Genomic DNA, 19,388 nt, shown 5'->3' on the forward strand with positions numbered 1-19,388 from the left:
TGAACTCAATTGAAAAAATGAGAAACTGAAATCGACAGAGTCACCCAGCCCTACTCCTTACAAGTTATTATGATATGAATGTTCAGTTCTCAGCATCTGAGCTCCTTCCAAGCTCCAAAACTATCTCAGTCTAGTTAAACTATGCTTGCACAATGCCACACACTTCACTTAAAATTATTAAGTACAAGCCCAATCAATCCAACAGTGCTTTTTGCTATTGACTTCAGAGGAATCAGGACTGAAGCCAAGGGTCCCATTTGCAAATTAATATTCTATAGCCTCTGAAACTGATGTCATTCAGGTACTTGATCCATTAATTATTTTATGCTGTGGAATTTGAATAATATGCATAAGTAACTCTTTTATCCAGTAGTTAACATGGGCAAAACCAAATAAAATCTCAAGTGAATATTGAACTGTGTTGAATAGGTTTTCTCTTATGTAAATTGCGTGGATTTCAACCTAGATGTTTGGAAAAGCCATCATTGGTCAGTGACGAGTTTTACATTTCTGTATGTGTACAGTTTTAAACAGGAATTGAAATTTCCACTTTAAAAATAAAACCTGGAACTGAATCAAACCTGCCAAGCTGTTTGTGAGCAACACCCTTATCCTAGCTGGCACAAACCTTGATCTGACGTCAGTCATGGCATATAATGTAATGCCTACACAACACACTGGCAAGAGTGGATGTCCACTCAGATAATTATGCAGGTATTCGCAGAAGATATGAAACACTTCTTCCAAAATGTTCTCCGAGTGCCGATGTTGAATATTCTTTGGTTATTCCAATATTTGCTGCCTATTTGGCATGTGGCCTTGTCATTCAGTGATATGTAATAGTTAGTATTCAATGTAATTGATAATTTATGGTAAATCTTTGGTAAATCCGATTCGCTTGATTGTTTAAGCAATTTCTATCCTGCAGCTTCAAGGCAATGTACAACAATAAAACACCATTACACCTTAACTGCAGTTCTCTAACCAGCTAGATAATATATACAACCAGAAAGTACAAAGCCATTGGAAAGCCTCAGACGCCACTAAAAGCTGCATCCTGAGAGAATTTGTTGTTGTACTCCAGCTCCCTTCAAGCCCCATCCAACATAATCAATGGTCAGGATGATGAGAGCTGTGTAGTCCATCAACACAGAACATACATTTTTTAAAAAAAATCACAATGGCTTTCAAAACACACAGATAAACCCAGTCGAGAAACACCAGCAAACCAGGAGTGGCAGTAGCAAGGAAGTGTAGCAAATTAATTGGGTGGCACCATGATTTCTAGGAAGGAGCTACACAACCCCTCCGGTTGCTGTGGATTCCAGCTCCCATCCACCCCAGCTAGCAAAGCCAATGATCAGGAATGATAGGAGTTCAGAAACCAACAACATCTGGTAGGCATCCAATTTGGAGAAGGCTGGCTTTTGTTATCGAGCTGGATTCAGTAAGATGATTCAGGAGGATTTAAGAAGATGAAGGAAGGAGGAGGACTTGTTTTGCCCCCCCCCAAAAAAAATTTGTTCAATGAGAAAGAGAGAGAGTGAGGGAGTGAATGAGTTCAGAGGGGCCCATTCCCCGAAGACAAAAATTGCTGGCAAATTGCTTGAATGTTGATTGTTTCACTGCAAGCCCTTCCCTTGCTACAAGCGATATTAGAGCAATTATGAACACGGCTTCTGGGAGAAAGAAGGAAGGGGGAGGAGGGAAGGAACTCAGCAACAACCCATGCAACTCAACCCTTCTGCAAAAAGGTGCTCTCTCTCCACCCCCCCCTCCCCACCAAAGTGAGTCTGTTTGGCACATCTGGTTCTCTGAGATGATACATCACACTGGCTCCAAAAGCTATAATCAGACGTTTCAGGGTGTGTAAGCTGGGCACCAGCTATGTGCTGAGATAAGCTTGCACATTCTTTTCTCTCCAGAAGGCAGAGGCCCAGAAAACCCCAAGGTAGGTTTGGAAGATGGTGTGTGTGTGTGTGTGTGTGTGTGTGTGTGTGTGTGTAGATCGTCAGAATGAGGAAGCGCCTTTCCATTCAAAGGCTGGGTACTTTTTCCAGTCTTCCTTCATTCCCAAGCAAAATACTTTAGCACAAATGAAAGAGAATTTGTCAGGGTTAATTCTCCTCCTCCTTCCCCCATCCTTTGGAAGAAAAGGAAAGAAGACAAGAGAGTCGTACAAGCAGTGTAAGTGTTAATGCCGTTGTCTTGAAAAGGTGATGTTTGTCAGGAATAAATCATTTCTTGCCTTTTAGCTGTGGCGATAATTACATGGTGCTGTAACTATCTGCACAAACTGTCAAAGGAAATATATTGTGAGCAAAAGAAGAAGAAAAAATAGTAGTAATAATAAATACCCTCCAATCTGGCTAGCAGGGAGAGAGACGTTAAGGTGTCTCAATGCATTCAGGCACAAAAGAACTTTGTCTGGATTTATGTGGAGACAGGAGTGATGTGGGGTTTGTTTCATGTCCTTTCTTGTCCATCAGGAGACACTTAATGCAGTTGTATAAACTTAATGGTTTTTGGTTTTTTTTAATTCAAAGGGAAATTTGAAAAGCCTCAAGGTGTTTTGTGAAACATAGGGGTTGCTTACTCTCCCTCCCCATACCCGACAAAGATATATGGGACAAAATGCTTTTTTAAAAAATACCGCGAGCTGTACGATCAACATTTCTTAGACATTTGCTGGGTTTTTTTTAAAAAAACCACCATTACCCCTGTGATTTACATCACATTTTAACTTTGAAAACACTTAACAACCCTTGTCATGTTTCCCTTCACAATGATCCTGTGAAGTAGACAAATGTCCCCCCCCCCCGCATTCTACAAAATGGAAGTTTAGGCTGCTTACAATGTACCCGGCTGACATGTCTGTAATCCCAGGTCATTCACTTAAAGAAGGGGAGGGGAAATGTCAAGTCCAGGACTGGAGGTGGTCTTTCAGGCCTCTCTGTCTGGCCTTGGAGGCTTCCATAGGCCATGCCCCCTCTGCTCATCACTCATAGTCCCTGCTCTTCACTCTCATGTGTCCCCCCCCCCAATCACCACCCAGCAGGAATATATCTGTGAAATGCGGCAGTCTGATGTTTGCATATGTCACCTGCTGTACAGAATTAAAAATCACACCTGTTGCTCCACCCACCATTGCCACAGGCTCCACCTACTTTTTGCCTCCCACCCCACCCTTTGAGGCCTCAAAGATTGCCCTGGGGAGAAATCCACCCCCAAGCTGAACCCCATACCCCCCCAAGTGTCCCAATTTTGCAAGGACAGTCCCGGAATTACAGACGCTGCCCTGGTTTCTCATTTGATCCTGGAATTTCCCAGTTTTCCTCTCCTCCACGTCTCAGAGAAAATTAAAAGTGATCTGTGTGTGTGTGTGTGTGTAGGTGCACAAACGGAGTCCTGTTTATCCTGAAAATAAACAACCTGCACCAAATGAAGGAAATGGTGATGCTGGCATACAAAGCCCTTCCTGTAATGTTGAAGGAAAAGGTCAACTAATCCACTTTAAATTCTTTCATTGCGATGCTTCAACAGCCATCTACTCCTTAGGAAACACAGAGAGTGTTGATTCCTTTATTACAAAATGGAGCCTTACACTGTCAACTCAGAAATAGGTCCCACTGAGTTCAATAGGATTTACTCTCTGGTATACTCCTGAGGGACGCGGGTGGCACTGTGGGTTAAACCACAGAGCCTAGGGCTTGCTGATCAGAAGGTCGGCGGTTCGAATCCCCGCAACGGGGTGAGCTCCCGTTGCTCGGTCCCTGCTCCTGCCAACCTAGCAGTTCAAAAGCACATCAAAGTACAAGTAGATAAATAGGTACCACTCCGGCGGGAAGGTAAACAGAGTTTCCATGCGCTGCTTTGGTTCGCCAGAAGCGGCTTAGTCATGCTGGCCACATGACCCGGAAGCTGTACGCCCGCTCCCTCGGCCAATAAAGCGAGATGAGCGCCACAACCCCAGAGTCGGTCACGACTGGACCTAATGGTCAGGGGTCCCTTTACCTTTACCCTTTATGCTCCTGAGCATTCTCACAGTTTCCATCATTGTCATCATCATCAGCAGCAGCAACACTTATAGCCTGCCTTTTCCCCTGACATGAACTGAAAGTAGCATACAGCTAAAATTTTATTTCATTTTCTGTATCTGTGGAAGGTGCTGTACACAATTCCTTCCCTCACATATGCTTTCCTTTACAACCGTCTTGTAAGGTAGCCTCGATGGAGAGGTTGAATTGGCTCAAGGTGACCAGTGTAGTTGGGTATATAATGTCCATGTCTTCAGCGAGATCAAATTCCTGACATCGAATAGCATGTCCTTGTTTTCATTGGAGAAGTATTGGAAGGTAAGGAATCTCCACTCGTGGCTCAGGGAGCCAGGGTGTGTCATGGGGCAAGGTACACTGATATCAGGGGGAATTAGCAATCAGAGAACAGCAGACCAAAGTTTAAAATCAAACAATGTGTGGCTTGTTACAAAAGAGCTAGAATTCAGTGATGGCCAAACTTTGCCCTCTTGCTGTTTTGGGAATACAGTTCCCATCATCCCTGACCACCGGTCCTGTTAGCTAGGGATGATGGGAGTTGTAGTCCCAAAACAGCTGGAGGGCCAAGTTTGGCCATCACTGCGCTAGATTGATTAATATACCAGGAAGGATTACAGAAATAAAGACTCACTCGGCTGGCAACATTCGAATTGGGCCAGTATCTAGGAGGCGGCAGAGACGGGAGGTATCTAATGCCACATATGGCGACAATAAGGCACCAGACAGGAATGCATAGAGCTGAATGAGATTGGAGAGAGAAGCTGCATTAGAAACAGTGACTGCTGGCAACTTTCTGGGGAAACTGAGGAGCTGGAAAAGCAGAAGTGGAGAAAGAACAAGAAAACCAGAGCACATGCATTCTCTCTCCTAGAGAAGGACTGGGGAATCAGCCCTGGGAGCCAAATGTGCCTCCCTCCCAAGGCCTCTCTGTCTGGTCCTCAGGCCTCTCCTCAGGCCACCCTCCCCCCCACCTCACCAGCTCTGCTCTGCCCCCTCACTGAGTGCTTAAACCAGGGGTCAGCAAATTTTTTTCAGCAGGGGGCCTTTCCACTGTCCCTCAGACCTTGTGGGGGGCCGGACTATATTTTGAAAAAATATATATGAATGAATTCCTATGCCCCGCAAATAACCCAGAGATGCATTTTAGATAAAAGCAGACATTCTACTCATGTAAAAACACGCTGATTCCTAGACTGTGCGTGAGCTGGATTTAGAAGGCGATTGGGCCGGATCCGGTCCCTGACTTAAACTGTGATCATGCCTCTGGCTTGCCTGGATGGAGGATGGAGAGATGTGGGCGTAGAATATCTTATCTTTCACATGACTGGAATGTAGCTCAGGGCACAAGGGAAAGAGTCACACCTATTGCTCCACCCACTTTTGCCCAACACTGGCTTGTGGCCCATGGAAGCTTCCTCATGAGGAAGTCCTCTGTCTTAGAAAGCTGCCCCACCTGTGTCCTGAAGGGAAAGGGAAAGAAGGAAGCTTCTTAGAATCATAGAATGATAGAGTTGGAAGAGACCACAAGGGCCATCGAGTCCAACCCCCTGCCAAGCAGGAAACACATGACATATGGTTGTCAAGCCTCTGCTTAAAGACCTCCAAAGTAGGAGACTCCACCACACTCCTTGGCAGCAAATTCCACTGTCAAACAGCTCTTACTGTCAGGAAGTTCTTCCTAATGTTTAGGTGGAATCTTCTTTCTTGTAGTTTGGATCCATTGCTCCGTGTCCGCTTCTCTGGAGCAGCAGAAAACAACCTTTCTCCCTCCTCTATGTGACATCCTTTTATATATTTGAACATGGCTATCATATCACCCCTTAACCTCCTCTTCTCCAGGCTAAACATGCCCAGCTCCCTTAGCCGTTCCTCATAAGGCATCGTTTCCAGGCCTTTGACCATTTTGGTTGCCCTCCTCTGGACACGTTCCAGTTTGTCAGTGTCCTTCTTGAACTGTGGTGCCCAGAACTGGACACAGTACTCCAGGTGAGGTCTGACCAGAGCAGAATACAGTGGCACTATTACTTCCCTTGATCTAGATGCTATACTCCTATTGATGCAGCCCAGAATTGCATTGGCTTTTTTAGCTGCCACGTCACACTGTTGGCTCATGTCAAGTTTGTGGTCAACCAAGACTCCTAGATCCTTTTCACATGTACTGCTCTCAAGCCAGGTGTCACCCATCTTGTATTTGTGCCTTTCATTTTTCTTCTTCAAAGGGAGACACTTACAGTCATCGGGGCCAAGTTATCTAGGTTTGCTTGGAAGATCTGTCACAGGGGAACTGGGGCAAGGTTTCTTAAGCTTCCTGCAGGAGAAGACCATCAGAGCCTCCTTTTCACCCAGAGGCTGCTGTGGAAATGGAGGGGCTGTTGAGGTGGCAACAGATCCGGCCTCCAAGGAGTGTGCAATGCATTTCTTGGAGGCAGAATCTGCTGCCCCTGTGATTCTGCTGCCTGAGGCGGTCACCTCACCTTGTCTCAGGAGTGTGTCAACCCTGGGTGGTAGTACCTCAGGCACGAGGAACTCTCCCTCAGGGCTCCAGGATAGCCAAATTATTATGTGTCTGGAATTGTTTAATCGGGTTAGAAGTCAGGCACGGCATTTTCCAGAGTTCTCACAGTTGCTTTGCATACCTAATCTTGTGGATCAATCTAAATCAGCAAATACAAATGACGATCATAACCTGGGTGCCTAAGTGTTTACTTTACACTCCTTCTCAGACCTTCTAGAAATTTCTGGAGTCAATCATGCTAGCAGGGCATATTTCAAATGACAGCAAGGCTGAATTTCTTGGTAATGTTGTTGGTAATGAACTCATTCCTGGGGAGGCCCAGCCCCATCTGTCCAAACTTGGGGTGTGTATGTGTCTCTCGTTCTCAGTGTGCCTGGTGCATTGCTCCAGGTGGGGATTGTTCCAGTTCCTAACCTTACAACGAATTCCCTGTACAATGAAAAGGAACATGTCAGGGAGAAAGCTATGCATGACTTCCAGAGGTTTTTCACTTCTAGTGCTAGATCTAGATGATAACATTAATTTGAAATAGGAGTGACTGTCCAATCTAGGAAAAATCAGAACTAAATTCTTTTGAACCCAATGAGATCCCCAGGTCCAAACTGCATATTTCATAGAGTTCCGTACAGCTTCAACTTTTTTAAAAGGAAAGAAGTCATTGGCTACAATTTTGAGTAGAGAACCAGTATGTCAGGAGGAGGTTCTTAGCCCCTTCTTCTGTCAACCATCCCCCCCCCACTTAAAATTGCTCATCCTCGGCTACTTTTCTCCCTGCAAAGTATGGGTTGATAACCATTTTGTGGTGCTTCAGGTTAAGAACAGTTTCAGGTTAAGAACGGACCTCCGGAACGAATTAAGTACTTAGCCCAAGGTACCACTGTAGCTGCTTGCAGACTTGCAATCTAAACAGGGATGACACAAAGTTGTAAAAAAGGGTGTGATGAGGAGGGAAGAGGAAAGCAAGGAAACTCAGGTGCCCAATTTTAAAGTTACAGTGGTGCCCCGCAAGACGAATGCCTCGCAAGGCGGAAAACTCGCTAGACGAAAGAGTTTTCCGTTTTGGAGGTGCTTCGCAAAACGAATTTCCTATGGGCTTGCTTCGCAAGACGACAATGTCTTGCGAGTTCCTGCTGTTTTTTTCCCTCCCCCCTTTTTCTAAGCCGCTAAGCCACTTATCAGCTGATCCAATCAGCAGATAAGCCACTAAAAGCCGCTAAAAGCTGCTAAAAGCCGCTAAAAGCGCTAATCCGGCCAATGGGCTTGCTTCGCAAGACGAAAAAACCGCTAGATGAAGAGAATCACAGAACGGATTCTTTTCGTCTTGCGAGGCACCACTGTACATCGTGTCCAGCTGGAGTCCAGACAGTTCAAAGACAGGGGGAGCCAAGTAGAGCTGGTCTCCCATGGAGTGGCCCTGTTTCACATCTTTCTTTCTGCTGCAGCCTGATGGAATGATTACTGTCAGGTGGCTTTTACATTTGCCTGTGGGCTTCTGAGGTCTTGCCTACAATGCACCTCTTAACTGGTTTCTAGGCTTGCTTAACTGTGCTTGCGAGTAAACGATCACACGAGGACATATTGATTAACCTGCATGACGCAACTAGTCATGTGATTGCATTAACTATGCATAAAATCAAGACAAAAAGTATTGCTGGGGTGGTTGGATAGGTTGCAACAAGATGCCATATGATGAAACTGAAATGTGCACATAGTGACTGCTCCCCAATACAGTGGAGATTGCAGTGCACTGTATTCAAGGCTCCTCCATGTATGATGTTAAGTTGTGGGTGAACATATCAGACGACACAGCGATTCCTCAAACAGCTCTTGTTTATTCACAGACCCAGAACTGAACTGAACTGAAGGCTTCAGCCAGCTTGCTTATATAGAGCTCCAGTACAAGGCAACAGTAACAACTTTCTGTAACTATCTAGTCATTGAATGTCACTTTCAATTCCTTATTTGCATATGTGGACCTGAGTGAAAACTATCTACAGTATCCCCCTGCTGGCCCAGGGTGAGAACTTCAGTACATAACATATGATATTCAATTACAAGGCACTGAGGCAAGGTTTGAAAGCCCTTTCCCCCTTTATTCAACTTTTTGAGGACTACATGCCAGTGTTGGCCGGGGCTAGAGGGAAATGTGGGTGATCATATGTGATGGACCTGCAGGAAGGCAAAGGCCTTTTGGAACATGCTATATAATTAAATTAAGGGGGAAAAAATTAAAGTGACTTTTCCCAAGAGGCCGGAATTCTTCCTGCTGGGGATACTAGACAGTGAAATCCAAAAGGAAGTCTCAGTGCCAGTATTTATGTACGTGACTACAGCAGCAAGGATTCTCTGAGCTCAGAAATGGAAGGAGGCGAGAACAACCTCAAAGAAAGAAAGGTTGATGAAAATGTTGGAATATGCAGAGCTGGCAAATGGTTCCCTCTTCCATGTGACTGTGCCCTTGAGATATTTGAAGATGGCCATCATAGGTCCACTCAGTCTCCTCTTCTCCAGAATCCCTTAACAAACTGCAGTGCCAAGTCTTCTGTGAGGGAAAGAATATGTTTTGAAAACACAGTGCATACAAATCCCTAGCTGGATACAACCCACTGTAGATACGGCTATCAAACAGCTATATGCCCCTTTCACTCAGAGGTGTAGGAAGGTGGGTGCGGCCTACCCCCGGGTGTCATGACTGAGGGGTGTGCGTGGCAAAATGGCAGGCAAGTGGGCGGCACATCTCATGCCCGGTGGCAGCAGCTCTTCTCTCCCCCCCCTTTTAAAAAATCATTTAATCATTTTTTTCAATACAAACAACGACCACACAAAACACATACAACAAAAACCACAATAACACTAATAACACAATTTAACAATTCAGATTTGACTACTGATATATCTATATCTCGGGACGCGGGTGGCGCTGTGGGTAAAAGCCTCAGCGCCTAGGGCTTGCCGATCGAAAGGTCGGCGGTTCGAATCCCCGCGGCGGGGTGCGTTCCCGTTGTTCGGTCCCAGCGCCTGCCAACCTAGCAGTTCGAAAGCACCCTCGGGTGCAAGTAGATAAATAGGGACCGCTTACTAGCGGGAAGGTAAACGGCGTTTCCGTGTGCGGCTCTGGCTCGCCAGAGCAGCGATGTCATGCTGGCCACGTGACCCGGAAGTGTCTCCGGACAGCGCTGGCCCCCGGCCTCTTGAGTGAGATGGGCGCACAACCCCAGAGTCTGTCAAGACTGGCCCGTACGGGCAGGGGTACCTTTACCTTTACCTTTATATCTATAACTACACCTTTTTAACAATATTTCCCCACCTCTCCTCTCCCTACTTCCCACCACTTATCGCTTAAGTATTCCTTCCAGATTTCTTCATATTTATCCATTCTTAATTTGCGTCGACATGCAATTCATTCAAATGTAGCTAGTCTGTCCATATTGCCAGCCCATGTGCTCAATGGAATTGTTTTGCGGCTCTTCCAATTCATCAAAACAAGTGTTTTTTTGCTTCTAATATGGCACGGTACATCCATTATTATTTTTTGACCCCTTGTAACCCCCCCCTTTGGGGACGCGGGTGGCGCTGTGGGTTCAACCACTGAGTCTAGGGCTTGCCGATCAGAAGGTCGGCGGTTTGAATCCTCGTGACGGGGTGTGCTCCCGTTGCTCGGTCCCTGCTCCTGCCAACCTAGCACTTCGAAAGCACGTCAAAGTGCAAATAGATAAATAGGTACCGCTCCGGCGGGAAGGTAAACGGCGTTTCCGTGCGCTGCTCTGGTTCGCCAGAAGCGGCTTAGTCATGCTGGCCACATGACCCGGAAGCTGTACACCGGCTCCCTCGGCCAGTAAAGCGAGATGAGTGCCGCAACCCCAAAGTTGGTCATGACTGGACCTAATGGTCAGGGGTCCCTTTACCTTTACCTTAATCCCCCCTTGTGCGAGGCGCACTCGGCCGCAGTAGCTCCATTGCCAGGTCATGTCTGACATGGCTGCAGAAAGCAGAAAGAGAGTGAACAGCAGCTTCCCCACCCCTCTCCTACCCTGAACTGTGGCACGTGGGAGGGCACCCTCCACGCCCTGCCTCCCTCGGGAGTGCACCCGCCCTGGGCAGCGCGGACATACACTCCGCCGCTGCTTTCACTAGCAGAGGCTGCATGTTTCTGAATGCCAGTTGGTGGGGAGCAAGAGTATTGTCCTTGTGGGCTTCTGTGGCGGTCACACAGGGTCCCCGGACGTTTCACCATCTATTGATCCCTGTGTTTATTTCTCTCTGCCACCATCCAGGCCCTACCTGGTACAATACTGAGTTCAGTCAGGGTTAAACTGGAACATAAACTTTTGTTTATTTATTGCAGTTGAACAAGCATGTGGTTTCATAAACGGTATCGGTCAATTACAATCATGGGATGACTAACCAGACTTATAACTTCCGCTACCTGCTCTCACTCACTAAACCACCTCTCAGATATTTACTTGTCTTCTTAGCCCCTAACTGTTCCCGACTCAGCTTATTTCACTACACTCACTCAACCTACTCAGAAACTCTAGCCAAATTCATTCCCACTCCAAGCAACCACCCAACTCCCAATGAACTCCTCCCTTCACCTCTCCCAGAGTTGGTTTTATAGTCCCTCTGACTCCGCCCCCTGGGTCCTGATTGGGTAATGTGTTTAACTATTTCACCTCCAGCACTCTCATAAGTTAACGTCACAGCTTCCTAAGAGGCTTCTGGTTGATCACTGTTAGGAACAAAATCCTGGATCAGACCGGCCTTCGGTCTGCTCCAATATGCATGCACACAGTGACAACATCCCATGTGCATTCTCTCTTTATTTTCTGTTGCGGCTATGCCCTTCTATTATGGTTGCTAACTGACCACTTCCTTTTGTTCAGTAAACTGCTAACAAATGGACAGCAAAAATGGATTCTACGCACCATAGTGGTGGCCAAGAGACTGATACTATGAATTGGAAGAATAGAGATATGATTCCCCTTGATCAATGGCTTGACAACATGACAACACTAGCAACATATGAACAGACAGCTTATAGATGCAGACTTTCTTTGGATAATTACAATGATATTCAGAATGAGTTTACACAGAATATATTAGGTTATTGACAATTATATGTGCATTAGGGTAATAAGAATATACACATTTGTATATTAATGTATGGTAATGTAACAGTATTTTTCCTTTTTTCCAGTCTCACTCATTTCTTTCTTTCTTTCTTTCTTTCTCTCTATAAATGAAATTCTTCTGTTAGACTGTTTTTGTATGCCACTACAGCAGCAAGCCTGTTATTAGCCAAAAACTGGAAATCGCAAGAAATACCTACAATAGAAGAATGGCAGATGAAGATGTTGGACTTTTTGGAGCTGGCTGACCTGACTGGAAGAATCCGTGACCAGAAAGAAGAGGAGACACAAGAGGATTGCAAGAAATTTAAAGAATACTTAGCTAAATATTGTGATATAAGCTAAATAGAAAATTCTTGGAAGTAATAAATAGGCTTAGGGGTAGAATAAGAATATGTGGTAGTAAACATTAAGGATCAGAATATTAATAAAGGAGAAGAGGTTAGTAATTGAAAGGAATCAATATAATTAGAAATATGAATTTGGAGAACCGTTATATAGGTGATATAATGAAATTCAGTTAGAGGGGATTTGAGGAAGCCAGTTAGCAATGTAATGAGAATTAGGGATTTGAAGAAATAATATTTCTTTGTGTTTAGTTTATTGTTGTAATGTGTTTTTGTTTTTTTCTTTGTTGTGTGTTTTGTTACGTTATTTTGTGACAAATCTTGAAAATCAATAAAAAAAATTGATTGAAATATAAATGAAATACAAAAAATTGCCCTTTCCTGACATTGTGCCTGCATGCATCTGATTTTTTATTATCATATGATATATCATGGTTTCTGGGTTGGGTGGCAGGGAGAGGAGAACAAAGAATCTTGTGCCACCTTAACAACTAAGGTCATATCCACATAATATATTTTAAACACTCTCATATCACTTTCTTTAACAGTCATGACTTTCCCCAAATAATCATGGGAACTGTAGTTTACCCCTTGCATGGCAGCAATTCCCAGCACAACCTTTAACAAATGACAATTCCCAGGATTCTTTAGGGGGAGAAGCCATAACTGTTTAAGTGCCTTAAATGTATGGAGTTGGTGTGACCTAACATTATGGCATAAGCTTTTGTGGACTAATGCCAACGTCATCGGATGTATGAAGTCAGGTCAGAGAGAAGTAAATAATAATAATAATAATAATAATAATAATAATAATAATAGTAATTATACCTTGTCCGTATATAAAACATAATAAAGCATCAAACATAAAAAAGACTTCCCAATACAGGGCTGCCTTCAGATGTCTTCTAAAAGTTTTATAGTTCTTTATCTCCTTGACATCTGAAGGGAGGGTGTTCCACAGGGAGAATGCCACCACCGAGAAGGCCCTTTGCCTGGTTTCCTGTAACTTTGCTTCTCACAGTGAGGGAACTGCCAGAAGGCCCTCAGAGCTGAACCTCAGTGTCTGGGCTGAGCGATGGGGGTGGAGATGCTCCTTCAGGTATACTGGGCCGAGGGCGTTTAGGGCTTTAAAGGTTAGCATCAATACTTTGAAATGTGCTCGGAAACGTACTGGGAGCCAATGCAGGTCTTTCAAAACCGGTGTTATGTGGTCTCGGCGCCCTTTCCCAGTCACCAGTCTAGCTGCCACATTCTGGATTAGTTGTACTGTAGTTTCCGGGTCATCTTTAAAGGTAGCCCCATGTAGAACACATTGTAGTAGTCCAAGCAGGAGATAACCAGGGCATGCACCACTCTGGCGAAACATTCTGTGGGCAGGTAGAGTCTCAGCCAGAGTACCGATGGAGCTGGTAGACAGCTGCCCTGGATACAGAATTGACCTGTACCTCCATGGACAGTTGTGAGTCCAAATGACTCCCAGGCTGTGCACCTGGTCCTTCAAGGGCACAGTTACCCATTCAGGACCAGGGAGTCCACCGCACCTCCCCGTTCCCTGTCCCCCCACAACAGTACTTCTGCCTTGTCAGGATTCAGCCTCAATTTGTTAGCTGCCATCCATCCTCCAACTGCCTCCAGACACTCACACAGGACTTGCACTTCCTTCACTGGTTCTGATTTAAAGGAGAGGTAGAGCTGGGTATCATCTGCATACAGATGAACACCCAGCCTAAACCTCCTGATGATCTCTCCCAGAGGCTTCATATAGATGTTAAAAAGCATTAGGGAGAAGATGGAGCCCTGAGGCATCCCACAAGTGAGAGATCTGAATACTCATCCCCCAACACCACTTTCTGGACAGGGCCCAGGAGAAAGGAGCAGACCATTGCACAACAGTGCCCCCAGCTCCCAACTCCTCTAGACGGTTCAGAAGGATGTTATGGTCGATGGTGTCAAAGGCCGCTGAGAGATCCAGCAGGACCAGGAAACAGCTTCCACCTATCCCTAGCCCACCAAAGATCATCGACCAGCATGATGAACCCCCCCCCCTATAGAGCAGACAGTTTATAATTAACATGCCTTTCCATTTTGCTAGACACAGAGAGGGAGACTGACTTGGCTTGCCCGCATTCATACTTCCAAAAATTCCTCCACCTTTGCTTCAGTCATGAGTCACATGATTGCCATAAGTGGCACAGATACCTCCTATTTACTAAGTAGAGCCTTGCATGATGCTAAAAGGCACAGGACTCAGTAATCTTTGCATGCTCACACAATTCCACATCATGCCTTTACTTGCCAGAGCAAGTGTCTGAAATAAGTGGTGAGTGACACCCAGGCCTTTCAGTGATTGCCAGCAAAGGGTAATAGAGCTCAGGTTTTGGGCAAGGCAAAGAGGAGCTCAAGCAACAAGGGTGTGACATGTACTGGTGTTGCACAATTATCTATCCCAAATCCGTCAGAGGGCCGGCCCAATACATTTTGACACCTGAGGCAAATGACAAAATGGTGCCCCCTTCCTTGCCAGGGAAGAAGGAATGAGTGAAAATTGACACCGGGAACAAGGGAGGAATAAAGATATATATTGGGATCTGCTGTCCCTGGAGATCCTGCCACCTGAGGCGGTCACCTTGCCTTACTTCATGTGTGGGCTGGCCCTGCCTAGTTATCTGATCAAAAGCTTTCTTAGCTTCTTCTTGCACTTTGACCTTCCTAGAAGTGTTCCGTGCACAGCATTATAATTTCACAGTTCAGCAGTGACACCCCAGATGTAGCTGGACTAAAACTCCCATCGTTACTGACCACTTTTCAGAAACAGATAGGTAGCCGTGTTGGTCTGCCATAGTCAAAATAAAAAAAAATCATTCCAGTAGCACCTAAGGTGCTAAGTTAAAATTCATTCCAGTAGAACCTTAAAGACCAACTAAGTTAACTTAGTTGGTCTTTAAGGTGCTACTGGAAGGAATTTTTTTACTTTGACTATGGCAGACCAACACGGCTACCTATCTGTAACTGGAACCATGGAAGGCACCACATTGAGCCGCATGAAATGGAAGTCCATCAACCTAACTTAGTTGGTCTTTAAGGTGCTACTGGAAGGAATTTTTTTATTTTCACTTTTCAGAAGACGGTTGTTGGGATACAACATGGAGATCTGCTGTGTAATGGTAGGGGGACATCCTTAAATGGACCACTGAGGATGCTCAGGCTCTTGGACATGCCTCAGGTAGCACCACTTTGGGTCCTAGCCTGATGGGGACAGAGTCCCATCTCCTAGGTGTGACTGGGGAAGTGTGTGTGTGTGTGTGTGTGTGTGTGTGTGTGTGTGACAGACACCTGTTTGTGCATGCAGTTGTTCATCCACCAAGAGGCAGGCAGGCAGAGGCGTGCTGAGTCATGCTTCTGTTTATCTACGGGCCTCTACCTGGCTTGGGGTGCCCGCTCTCTTTAATTCCACAATAATATACAATGAAAATGAAATGTGTGTGTGTGTGCATAAATTAGAACTTAGTCACAGGCAATTTGTATGTGGATCAAATTAAAAATGTCCCATCACAGCATTCTACCAGGAGAGAAAAGCTGCGCTCAAGCTTGCCAAGTGAGAGTATTCCAGGGACAGGGATATGCTTCTGTCCTGGGAATCACCCATTCCTGCTGATCAGTTTCAGCTCAGGTCTGTTTCACAGCTTGTAGAGGAGGAGCAGGAGGAGGAAGAAGAAGTAACAGTAGTACAGTGGTACCTTGGGTTACATACGCTTCAGGTTACAGACGCTTCAGGTTACAGACTCTGCTAACCCAGAAATAGTACCTTGGGTTAAGAACTTTGCTCCAGGATGAGAACAGAAATCGTGCTCTGGCGGCGCGGCGGCAGTGGGAGACCCCATTAGCTAAAGTGGTGCTTCAGGTTAAGAACAGTTTCAGGTTAAGTATGGACCTCGGGAACGAATTAAGTACTTAACCCGAGGTACCACTGTATGTAATTCTCAAATTTCCTTTGCATGGTTGAACCTTCAACAAAGATAAGAGAATCATTGAATTGTTACGGTTTGAAGGGGCCACAAGGGTCATCTAGTCCAACCCCCTGCTATGGAGTATTTTTTTTTGCCCAGTGTAGGGCACAAACCCACCACCCTGAGATTAAGAGTCTCATGGTCTACCCACTGAACTGCAAGGATTTGTTTCAGTATAATTTGGAATTCATTGCTGTCCCACAAGCAGCGCTTAGCAGCTGACATTATCTGTCAGCAAACATGATGCAGCAGTCAGCATTTTATTTTAATTATTTAAATGATTTGTCTGCCGTCTTTTTTTTGGGGAGCAAATTTGACTTCAAAATCTCAAGAGAGCTCACATGCGGGGAGGGAGCAATAAATTCCACAAGTTTAAATAACAATAAAAATCAAAACAATGAAGCAGCAGCAACAACATTAAGTAAAAACCATTTGACATTAATCACCATGCACTGCAGTAGAACGTAGTAGATTTTATATCCATTCATTTCAGGTTAGCCCATCAAGACAGGTGATTTGCAATGTCAACTTTCAATTCCAGAATTCAAATGGCAAGTTTGGGGGGGTCAAATCTGGAGGTCAAAATCTGAATGTGAAAATATTGCAGAATGTTGAGTCATCCTTAAAGGTAAAGTGACCCCTGACTGTTAGGTCCAGTCGTGGACGACTCTGGGGTTGCAGCGCGCATCTCACTTTATTGACCGAGGGAGCCAGCGTACAGCTTCCGGGTCATGTGGCCAGCATGACTAAGCCGCTTCTGGTCATCCTTAGAAGAGGTAAAAGGGAGAAGAGGAATAGCCTACTGCTTTGCATGTAGAGGGGCTGAGTTCTAATCCATAGCATCTCCAGGTAGGGCTGGGAGATACTTCTGTCTGGAACCCAGAAGAGTCACTGCCAGTATGTGTAGACAATGCTGCGCTACATGGACCAATGGCACCTTCCTATGTTCCTAAATCTATGGACAGGAGTAGCCAACATGGTACCCTTCATATATTGATGGGCCTCAGGTCTTATCTTCCCTGACCTTTGGCCATGCTGACTGGGGCTGATGAAAGCTGAAGTTCAACAACATCTACAATGGCTTGGATCCAAAGGTGTCTTGCATGAGTGGAAAGGTGCTTTCATAAGGCTGCCTTGCTTCATTCTTCCCATTCTACTGCTTCTCATATGCCGCTACCCACAGTGTTCCAGAAGTTCCCTTGATCCTCAAAGAGCAGCATTTGAGAGATGCTGGGAGCTGTGAAGCAGGGGTAAGCCAGAAAGGCCCCATTGTGTGAGTGGAGCGCTTCTCTGGAGTCAACTCATTATTTGCTCTTCGCCATATTTGTCCTTTTGCACTCTGAAAAGTTGCACCAAGGAAGCTTTTCTGTGCTCTCTGGCCAGCTCTTACCGGTGCCATGGTTGGGCTTCCTCGTACCGCTGGGCATTATAGTAAGGTTACCAGACGTAATGCGGGTGGTGCTGTGGGTTAAACCACAGAGCCTAGGACTTGCTGATCAGAAGGTCGACGGTTCGAATCCCCGCAACGGGGTGAGCTCCTGTTGCTGTCCCTGCTCCTGCCAACCTAGCAGTTCGAAAGCACAAAGTGCAATTAGATAAATAGGTACCGCTCCGGCGGGAAGGTAAACGGCGTTTCCGTGCGCTGCTCTGGTTCTCCAGAAGCGGCTTAGTCATGCTGGCCACATGACCTGGAAGCTATACGCCGGTTCCCTCGGCCAATAAAGCGAGATGAGCACCACAACCCCAGAGTCAGTCACGACCGGACCTAATGGTCAGGGGTCCCTTTACCTTTACCTTACCAGACGTCCCCGTTTCCTGGGGACAGTCCCCGGATTTACAAATCAGTCCGCATTCAAAATCCTATCATTCCTATTGAAGTTGAAAAGTGCCCCCAGATTCATTGAAAAGAATCTGGTAACCTTACATTAGAGGACTCACCTTGATGACAGTCATGTAAACAGAAGATGCTCCACTTATTTAGAACCACCTCAGAGTTCTAAGTCCATGCGCCCTTCAGATGCTGTTAGACTCCAACTCCCATCAGTCCCAGTGAACATGGCAATGGTCATGGAAGATGGGAGTTATAGTCCCAACAGCCCTTGGAGAGCACTGCACTGGCTAGCTCTGTTCTAGAATTGGATTGCCTAGTGAGATCATAGAGTGTACACAACCACAACATGGTAAGAGAACATGTCATCATATTCAGAAGTGTCCCAAGGAAATTCCAAGGTGATCCAGGGAGTTTCAAAGGCTACAAAGAACAGGGACAGAGCAGACTGGAAAGTTCATAGATACTAGCATAATGCAGCCCAAGTCCTACATCCATGGAGGCCAATGTGATGCCCCTCACCCCGATGTTTTCAAACTGTAGCTCCCATCAGTCCCAGCCAACACGACCAATGGTCAGGGATGATGTAAATTGCATCCCAACAACACTTGAAGGAGCATGTCTACCCCCATCGTTCAGCCCGGACACTGAGGTCCACCACCAAGGGTCTTCTGGTGGTTCCCTCACTGCGAGAAGCCAAGTTACAGGGAACCAGGCAGAGGGCCTTCTCGGTAGTGGCACCCAGTCTGTGGAACGCCCTTGCATCAGATGTCAAAGAAATAAACAACCATCTGACGTTTAGCCGACATCTGAAGGCAGCCCTGTTTAGGGAGGTTTTTAATGACTGATGTTTTAATGTACCGTATTTCCCCCTCTATAACACGCAGATTTTTTCTCCTAAAAAGGAAGGGGAAATGTCTGTGCGTGTTATTGAGCGAATGTGTGGTTCCTGGAGCCGAAAAATCAGGCAAAAATCAAATCGCGCTTCACAGAGAAGGGAAACCTGAAAAGAGGAAGTGGCTGCTTTCCTGCATTCTGCCTCAGGGTCTTACTGCCCACCCTCCTCTGTTTCGTTGCTGTGTTTGCTGAAACGGAACAAAGAGCAGGGAAAGCCCCTCCCCTCCAGGCAAGGAGAGGGGAAAGCAGAGCGTCCTTCCTTCTAATTCCTCTCTGTGCTCCGGTGCTGCTGGGGGAGAGGGAGAGAGAGAGGGGGAGGGAGAGAGAGAGGGGGGGCGGGAGGGAGAGAGAGGGAGAGAGAGAGAGAGATGGCTGGCTTGGGTGGGGAGAAACTTTTGCCTTTCTTTCCTCCCTCCCGTTAAATCCCTCTCCTGCATTCTTAGCCAGCTGCTTCTCTGCACACCCCTCTCATGTCCCTTCTTTGTTTTTCCTTCGCTCCCCACTTAAAATGTGGTTACAAAGCATAGATCCATATGGATCCTCAGGATCTTTGCATTGGGTCACCCCAAATTCACCATCAGATCACATAGCATGCCCATGGCTACAGCCT

General features: G+C 45.9%; 2 long non-coding RNA genes across 3 annotated transcripts; one reads left to right on the plus strand and one right to left on the minus strand.

Moving 5' to 3' along the window:
* The first annotated feature begins 1,844 nt into the window (after nucleotides 1-1,844).
* On the plus strand, nucleotides 1,845-12,349 carry LOC309526689. 2 transcript variants are annotated; one of them, XR_014216841.1, is made up of 3 exons: nucleotides 1,845-1,951; nucleotides 8,412-8,587; nucleotides 11,454-12,349. It is a non-coding gene; the product is annotated as an uncharacterized lncRNA (long non-coding RNA). The 2 variants fall into 2 exon arrangements; XR_014216842.1 differs by having other exon boundaries at nucleotides 11,828-12,349.
* LOC309526728 lies at nucleotides 8,383-18,626 on the minus strand. The gene is made up of 2 exons (XR_014216886.1): nucleotides 17,992-18,626; nucleotides 8,383-9,112 (listed from the first exon to the last, which is right to left on the minus strand). It is a non-coding gene; the product is annotated as an uncharacterized lncRNA (long non-coding RNA).
* Nucleotides 18,627-19,388: the final 762 nt, after the last annotated feature.

The sequence above is a fragment of the Podarcis vaucheri genome, assembly GCF_965113315.1.
Source record: "Podarcis vaucheri genome assembly, chromosome: 2".
Classification (NCBI taxonomy): Eukaryota; Metazoa; Chordata; class Lepidosauria; order Squamata; family Lacertidae; genus Podarcis; species Podarcis vaucheri.